Source organism: Anguilla rostrata, chromosome 6 (genome assembly GCF_018555375.3).
Source record: "Anguilla rostrata isolate EN2019 chromosome 6, ASM1855537v3, whole genome shotgun sequence".
Lineage (NCBI taxonomy): Eukaryota > Metazoa > Chordata > Actinopteri > Anguilliformes > Anguillidae > Anguilla > Anguilla rostrata.
In genome coordinates this window covers 17290634-17298455 of record NC_057938.1, presented here as the reverse complement: position 1 = coordinate 17298455, position 7822 = coordinate 17290634, and the positions used below count along the sequence as shown (strand labels likewise).

General features: G+C 52.8%; 1 protein-coding gene across 2 annotated transcripts in view; it reads left to right on the top strand.

Annotated features, from left to right (window-relative positions):
* The window catches only part of LOC135256690 (SH2/SH3 adapter protein Nck1-like), a 50450-nt gene that overhangs the window by 14129 nt on the left and 28499 nt on the right, over positions 1 to 7822 (top strand). Inside the window, exon 1 of one of the 2 annotated variants that reach the window (XM_064338708.1) lies at positions 1445 to 1666. The exons of the other annotated variant lie outside the window; for it this stretch is intronic. The gene's annotated coding sequence lies outside the window, so the exon portion shown is untranslated. Of the gene's footprint in view, positions 1 to 1444; positions 1667 to 7822 lie in introns of those variants that run through there. 2 annotated transcript variants of the gene reach the window in all.

Below are 7822 nucleotides of genomic sequence, written 5' to 3'. Positions count from 1 at the left end.
GATGGCTGTGAGAGACTCGATAATAAGAAGCGTCTGAATGCATATAGCCTATGCCTTCTATGGCAGGCAGCACGGTCAGGCTATCCTCCACCTCTTTTTTAGATATTTTTTTTTTCATTTTTCACTAAATTTGGAATACCCAATTACAGCCCTCTGCTGTAATTTCCGCTGTTCTGCAAAGTGCAGACAAGCGTTTGGTCTCCAACGAAAAGTGCAGTCTCAACTGCCATTTCTTATCACACCGCAGTCTACGTGTCGGGCTGGTGCAGAAACTTCCCTTGTCGTCGGAGCTGACTGAAACGGGACGAGGCTAGCGTTAGCCGTGCGCTGCACTGCTCTACTGCTGGCCACAACAGACACTGACATGATCCCGATTTGATGCCATACTGCCGGGCCCATCCACACACTGAAACAATGCCTTAACAGGATGAGCCACCCAGCAGTCACCCTCCACTCACTTCTGACTATAGCGTATATCAGCAAACTTATCAGCGCTATGAAATGTGTCATAGTAAACTTAGTGGTGTTCCATTAATCGATGGGGGGAAAAAAACACTTGTAGATTTGAATTGAAGGCTATATGGAAGGAAGGCTTTATTTTATTGGCTGGACCGCAACAGCGGGGCCAGCCCTACAAACGCGAGTGTCTGTGACTGAGTGACTGAGTGATGAAGTTACACCATTGGTCGGCCGGTCCAGCCATATACTAGGTTTCGACCTGGTCTTGTTTGTTATTAGTCTGATGATGATGGTGTTTGAATGTCTGTCTTTCTGAGCCACGGAAGAAGGAAGATGAGAGTATGATTTGATGTAGTGCGTTTAAGCTGCAAAAAAAAGGAGTAGACTTTATAAATTGACAGCTAGGTTCCAATCCTCTACTGTGTGCTGGCTTGGACCATCTTCGCTCATCACCCGGGGGGGGGGGGGGGGGGAGATACAGAAAGCACAGTCCAGTCAGCACAAAGCCCTGTGATTTTAATGGGCTGTCAGAAGGATTACATTACAGTGCCAGTGAGCTCATGCTATGCAGCTTTTGCCGTGGCCACTTCCCCCCGGAACAGCGTCCTGTGCCTTTCACTGCTGTGGCAGGAGGGAAGAGGGACCGGCTTTACCCACGAGGCATTGCAGTTACCTCCCCCCCCCCCGCCCGCATTCTGGTCAATAGCGAAGCAGTGGTTTCCTTCGTCGATCCAGCCCACCGGTTGTCACGTGTTTTCTCACATGGGCTTTAGCGGGCTTCTCTGCAGCGAGGCGGCGCGGCGGAGGCATGTGGTGATTGATTTCCTTTCGCTCGCTGCCGCAATCAAAGGAAGACGCCTCGTTCCGTGCGTGCTCGAGGCGGGTGCATCGGCAGGAAGTTGCACCTTGCATCACCCGATTGTTCGCAACTTTGCATTGTTCTGGTGGCTGGCTGTGTTGCGGGGGAAAGCTGTGAAATTTAGCAGTGCTTCTCCTGTCAATTTACTCTTTTTCCTCTCTCTGTGTTAGTACAGTAGTTGGAAATAAATAAAAAAAAGCATACAGTTTCTGTTCTCCTGGGCGGTCTGCTCCCCCTGGTTTGACTGTGTGGGGAACTACAGTGAAGAGGATGCACTGTAGATGCACACGTGTGGTCGGATGATAATGTTTCAGGCTGGTCCAGTCGCTCACAGCTGTGACTCTACAGGTAGGGTGTGTGTGTGTGTGTGTGTGTGTGTGTGTGTGTGTGTGTGTGTGTGTGCGTGTGTGCGTGCGTGCGTACGCGTGCGTGTTTGCCTGCATGCGTGTGTGCATGCATGTGTGCGAAAGAGAGTGTATGTGTGTGCACATGCTCACATGTCTGGTAGTGTTCCTTATTCTATAATAGGCTTGTCAGTGCTGTTGTAGGACTTCAGTCTGTTTAGCCTTAGTCTGTTCAATTGAATCTCACTTAAAAGTGTTTGAATTGTGCATCCACGTGGTTCAGCTATTTGAAAGTGCCTTGATGGATTTAAAGATTACTCCCAGTTTTGAATTTATTGCTGTTGTTTGGACCGCTGTTCCCCTAAATTGCTACCAAAGTTTTCTACTTTATGTCTGCATGACTGTCTTCAGTGCTGTCGGTGATTTTTGATTTCTCGTGATGCGCTTTCACAGAAGTAGGTTCTTTTTTGTAGCACCTCAGATTTAGTGAAGGACCTGTCTTTGGTTACGGAGCCCAGAACAATTTCGGCCACAGCGGCCCATCGCTGGTTTCGCTATTCATTTGAAAAAAGAAAAAACCCAAACCGCAAGTTTCTTCCTCTTTTGTTTGCGACCTTCGTGTTCGCTCTGTCTAAGTATAGCCTAGCCTATATGTTGTGAGGGGGCCCTTGAAGGGGCGTGCAGCTAGCTTTGGTGGTCGACATGACGACCTAGGCCTGTATCGTGACGGTTTTGATTGTACCACCTGTGGTTTTCTCGGGGGGCCACAGAGTTCCACATCTAAGAACGGTGAACCAGGTGGGGCCACGAATAGACAGCCTGCCCCGGCCTCGCCCGTAGGCTGCCTCTGTGTGGCAGGACGGAGTGTGGCACAGTGGGTAAGGAACTGCGCTTGTAACCGAAAGGTCGCAGGTTCGATCGAAGGACACTCCCGTTGTACCTTGAGCAGTACTAACTGCTTGCTTCGTTATTCCAGCTGATAATGGATACAATGTAACCTATGTAAAGTTGTAAGTCGCTCTGGATAAGGCGTCTGCTAAATGCCTGTAGTATGTAATGTAATGTGATGTGTGAACTCTCATGGCTGCCACCGCTGGGTCCCGAAGGCTCGGAGAACTTGCTGTTCAGCGACAGCCGTGCCTGACTGCACTTCCTGTCGATGTTTATTATTTAACGCTCTCTGATTCACGCAGAGGCAAGGAAAACGTTTTTGCGTCCAAGGTTCGGGTTCCAAAATAAACCGATGAACGTCGCCCTGGGAACCGTTTTGCTTCATGGGATAGATGTAGGAAAGATGTGGATCAACCTAGTCATACTGAGGAAGCTTCTGAATTTGGCCCGGTACTGGAGCCTTGTGTGTTAAATGAACACACTTGGGTTTTTTTTCCTTTCTTCTGTTTTTGTTTCTGTAAAGGGTTTCCTCCTCCTTATAGGTTTACAGGAAGTGGGTTACGTGGCCCGGGCCGCGCGCCGTGTTTTGGGAAGCCGCGTTTCCAAGAAAGGCCGATGATTGCCAGCGTTTCGCAGGTGTCAGACGCGCCTCAGCCGACGCAGGCCGGGCACGGCTCGCTCGTACCGCCCGCTCCCAGGTCGCCGTTTGGTTTTGCATATTTCCACCCGCCGGGCCCCGAACGCGTGGCGCGTGCGCCTGCCGAAACAAACAAAAGCGTCTCTCGTGCGCAGAAACGAGAAGGACCCACTCCCCAGGGACCCCCCCCCTGTTAGCAAACATTGCCCGTGAAGAAGTGGGGGGGGGGGTAGGTGTATTGTTACAGTTTATTTCCTGCAAAATGTCTCCCAAAATTGGCCTCCAGAAACTGCTTTTCACAGACAGTCTTAAAGGTAGGACTGGGGGTTTATTCATATGGAATTCTAGCCAGTTTACTGCATGTGTCCAGTATTTATTTTGCTGTCTGATTTGAAATTCATTTTAAAAGAACCTATTGTGAGGGAAAGCTATACTCAGTAGTTTCTGTGCATAAGTTTCTCATTTGTGTCTAGGTCTGGTGACAGCGTTTCTCTGCTGGAAGCGCAGGGGGGAGGGAGTTGCGGTTTTGTTCAGCGCCACCGCATCGCCTCGAAAAGAAGCGGAGTCGCAGCTGAAAGGGCTTCGTCTGGGTTTTTACAGAAGCTGCCGCCGCTGACGGAGCCCAGGTGTTTGTTCCGGGGCGCCCTCCGCTCGATGCTTTTTCGGGGTCGCTCGCTCGCTTGCAGCTTGCAGCCTGCAGCGTAGGGTAGCCCCCCCGCTCGTTTCCTGAGACCTGGCCTAATTTCCAGGACCTCGCTGCGGAGCTAAGGCCAGAGACGTGACGTCGCGGGTCTCTGGCCCTAGCTTGGCCCCTAAACCCGCCAGCGGGTGGTAACCTAAAACCGCGAGGGCACCCGCCCTCCCCCCCAGGAGGAGGCTGGCGGTGAGTCGGGGGAAGGGCGGTGAGGGGACTCGTACCGCTGACCTGGCGTGACTCCCTGTCTTAAGCCTCCTGCTCACCTCTCTGCTGGCGGTCTCTCGTTTCCCTATTGCCTGTCTGCTTGGTACCCTAGAAGAGGGAAGTAGAACCACAAGCTGAGAACCGCTGTTAAAAAACCTGGAGTTCACTTTCTCGTCTCCAAATTCATTCCTCTTTACAGAGCCCCTCCTGGCCGGTCCTGTCCCCTGCCTGGCTCAGCCGATCAAGGGGCAATTCTGAAGCTTCTAATTTCTGCATGCTGATAGGAGCCAATGCCATGGCACAGAAAACGTGAACGTAAATACTTATTCTTGGAGGGAAGGCTGCTCTTTGTTTGTGAATAGCATGACGTGTTTATCTTTGATCTATCTTAAGATTAGCAGGCTGTGAGCGCATAGCTGAGCAGACTTATGAAGTGTTTGTTAGGAAGTTCCCAGTACCCCGAATCGTTGGTGAGATAAGAGCTTATCTGGGGAAATTGAATGGTAGCTATAGGAAGTGTTGACATGTCAATGGGAACTTTTCAAGCAAATGATTACTCTTAAGACTTCATCAGGTTATGAGTGATGTAGGCTATTTCAGCTGTCTGCTCATATTATGCATCAAAGCTAACGCCTCTAATGCTTTAATCACCCTAGGAGCTGATATTTCTTTGGAAAATAAAAGCAGTCGACCTCTCTTACTTTGTGGTTGTCTGCCATGTTCTCTCCGTTACCTCTGTGATACTTTCTCCTCATTGGCTGTGCTCACTTGCAGCGGTTCACATTGGCTGGTGCCCAGCTTTACTACGGGACTGAGGCAACCTCGCAGAACCAGTCTCGCTGGGTTCTAGTTTTCCTCTAGCACGGCTCATTTAACTGTTACTCCGCTGTTTTTCCTGCGTCCCTGATTAAACAGCCAGTCCTGTGAGGCAGTCTGCTGAAACCCCGCCCCCCAACCCCTCCACCCCCTCCCCTCCCCCCTCTGCCTTTGCGGTTAGGGTCGTAAAACTGCGAGGTGGCGGTGCAGGCGGAGAGGACTTCGTGAAAGCACGGCGGAGTTTGGGCGACCTGCGGAAAAACAGATGGCGCCGCGTTTCGTCTGCAGCCGGATTGAAACCCAGATTGGGGCGGAGGGGGGGTGGGGGGGGCGGGGGGAGGGGAGAGAAATGTCGTTTTATTGAGCCCCGCTAGCTCACGCCACCCATTTGTTCCGCTGCGTGGCCTCGAAAACAAGACCGCAAGATTAATGCCCCTCCCGCGGCCACGAGGTGTGGCGGCTCGTTCCCCTCTCTCGCGTCGCGTCTCTCTGAGGTTTTCGAAAAGGAGGGGAGAGAGACGCGGCGGGACGCGTTCGCTCGGCGGCTTCGCTTATTTTGGGGAAGCGGGAGCGATCGGCGCGGAAGCGGCCGTACGTCACGTCTAGCGCGCGGGGCGGGGGGGGGGGGGGGCGGATGAGAAAGCAGACGGCCTCGGCCCGGAGTCGCGCCCAGCTTTTTTTGGGCCGCGGCGGAGAAGCCAAAGAGAGCGCCCGCCGCCGTGCGCGCTCCTTCTGTTATCTGAAGAAAAGGCCCTGTTCGCAAAGCAGAAAACGGCTTTTTGTGAAGGGGCTGGATTCCTTTGCGTGGCCGTCTGGCTTTCCTTAATTTAATTAGACGCTGCCCGAGAGAAGAGGTGGGCAGAGCGATGATTATGAGCCAAGGCCCGGCACCGTGAAGTGTTCCAAACAAAGACACGAAAGTGCGGTGCATTCAGATGCACACTAATGTAAGTTCAACATATACACATGCATGCACACACACACACACACACACATACACACACACACACGCAGGCACATGCATACATACGTCCATACATACATACACGCACATATATATATACGCACACACGTATAAACACACGCACCCACACACACAGACACACATACGCACACACGCGCACCACACACGCACGCTTATCTCACGTGCGGGAGGGATATGTTTTACGGCCGGGTTTGTTCTGGGAGGTTAATGGGGTTGGGGGGGGGAGGGGAGGGCGCATAACCAGCCAAGTTCAATACTACTTTGTGTGACTCTGGCGGGCTCGCGGACGCTTGATGCAAAGCGGTCACCAGCTGGGCGGGTCACAGCCGCCTCCCCCAGACAAAGCGCACAGTATCGGTCACGCCCAGACCGGGGTTGGGGTGGGGTGGGGGGGCGGGGGCCCGGTCTGGACCCGTCTGGCTGACCCGCGGTGTCGGTGTTGAGAGTCGGGGGAAGGGAGGGAGCTGGGCCTCTTGACGTTTCGCTAACGTCCCGTTCGTCTCCGCCTCCAGCCGCGGAGCGGGGTCCGCGTTTATCTTCGGGTCGCCGGGTCAGCCGAAAGGCGAGCGGTCATCGGCCGCGACGCTCGCCCCCCCCCCGTTACGGGAACGGCGGGGCGGGGCGGGGCGGGGAAGAGGCCGTCTATTTTAAACGCGGGGCGACGGTGCCAGCCTCCCCCTCAGACGCCGCTGACAGACTCCAGACGGCAGCGCGCTCGACAGCTACACAGCGCCTCCTCGCCTGGCCTCCGGACGCATCCTTAGTCTGCACTTGAAAGAGCAACTGTGTTAGATACCTACGCTTTTTTTATTGTCTTTAAAAAAAACTGGCCCACAAACGTCATTTTTATATATATATATATATATTGTTGTAAATGATGCATACTACCAATAATAGGTCTGTCAAAGTTCTGCATTTGTTTTAATACTCAATGGTGGTGTGTGAATACATTGTGGAATCAGACACACCTGCACACCTGCTCATAATTTGCCGCCCGCATGAAGTCAATGTATGGGAAACACACTGGACATTGCAATACCTCAAACAACCCTCCCTCAAGGAGACAGCAGCATTGCCCCTCTTGGGATTAAAACCTGCAGCCTTCAGGTTGCAAAAGCCAGTACCCAGAATGCCGCACCGCAGTGGCATACGCTATGTTTCATTTCCTCTTGTGCTTGCTTAGGCCTTTTGTGGTTAATAGTCATGCGTGCTGACGGCGACCTCTGGCACGGTTATAACAATGACGTCCTTTATTTACGGCGCGCGGCATCCGCCAGCCCCTTCAAGGGCCGATCGCGCGGTTTTTCGAGTCGTCTGATCTTGGCTCGGCTGCTCTTTTTTTTTTTTTTTTTTTTTTTTCCAGCGCGTTGGGTTGTGCTTTTCCCAGCATGCATCGCTGAGTCCGCGTGTCAGACCTCCCTCGGGGCGGTCGCCGCGTCGGTCCTGTGATCCGGCTTCAGGGCGGGTCTGTGTTTACGTCCAGGCGTCCAGCCGCACGCTCTCGGCCGCCTCGCGCTTTGAGTAAATAAACACGGCGCGGCGGCTAACGGCTTCCAAATGCGAGACTGGGAGAAGGAAACCCTCTGGTGACGAGAGCGCCCCGGATGCCTTTTCTTAACGTTTACATCGGGAGAGCTGTTTGTTTATAAAAAAAGGTGTGTGAGGAGAGGAGTGGGGGAGGGGGTGGTGGTGGGGGGCTGGGATTTGTAATTTGTAAATCCAGCAGAAGTAGCCTACCTCAGAGAGGATGGCCCTTTGCAAATTTTACACCATGACTGTCTCTTTCCCCCCTCTCTCTTGCTCTCTCTCTCTTTCGCTCCCTCTCTCCATGTCTCTCTCTCTCCCTCTTACGCAAGTGATCTGTCGGTTTCCAGCCTCTTGTGTTTCTGTTTTTAATGAGCCCCTTGCGCCAGTAACTTTGTGACACCCT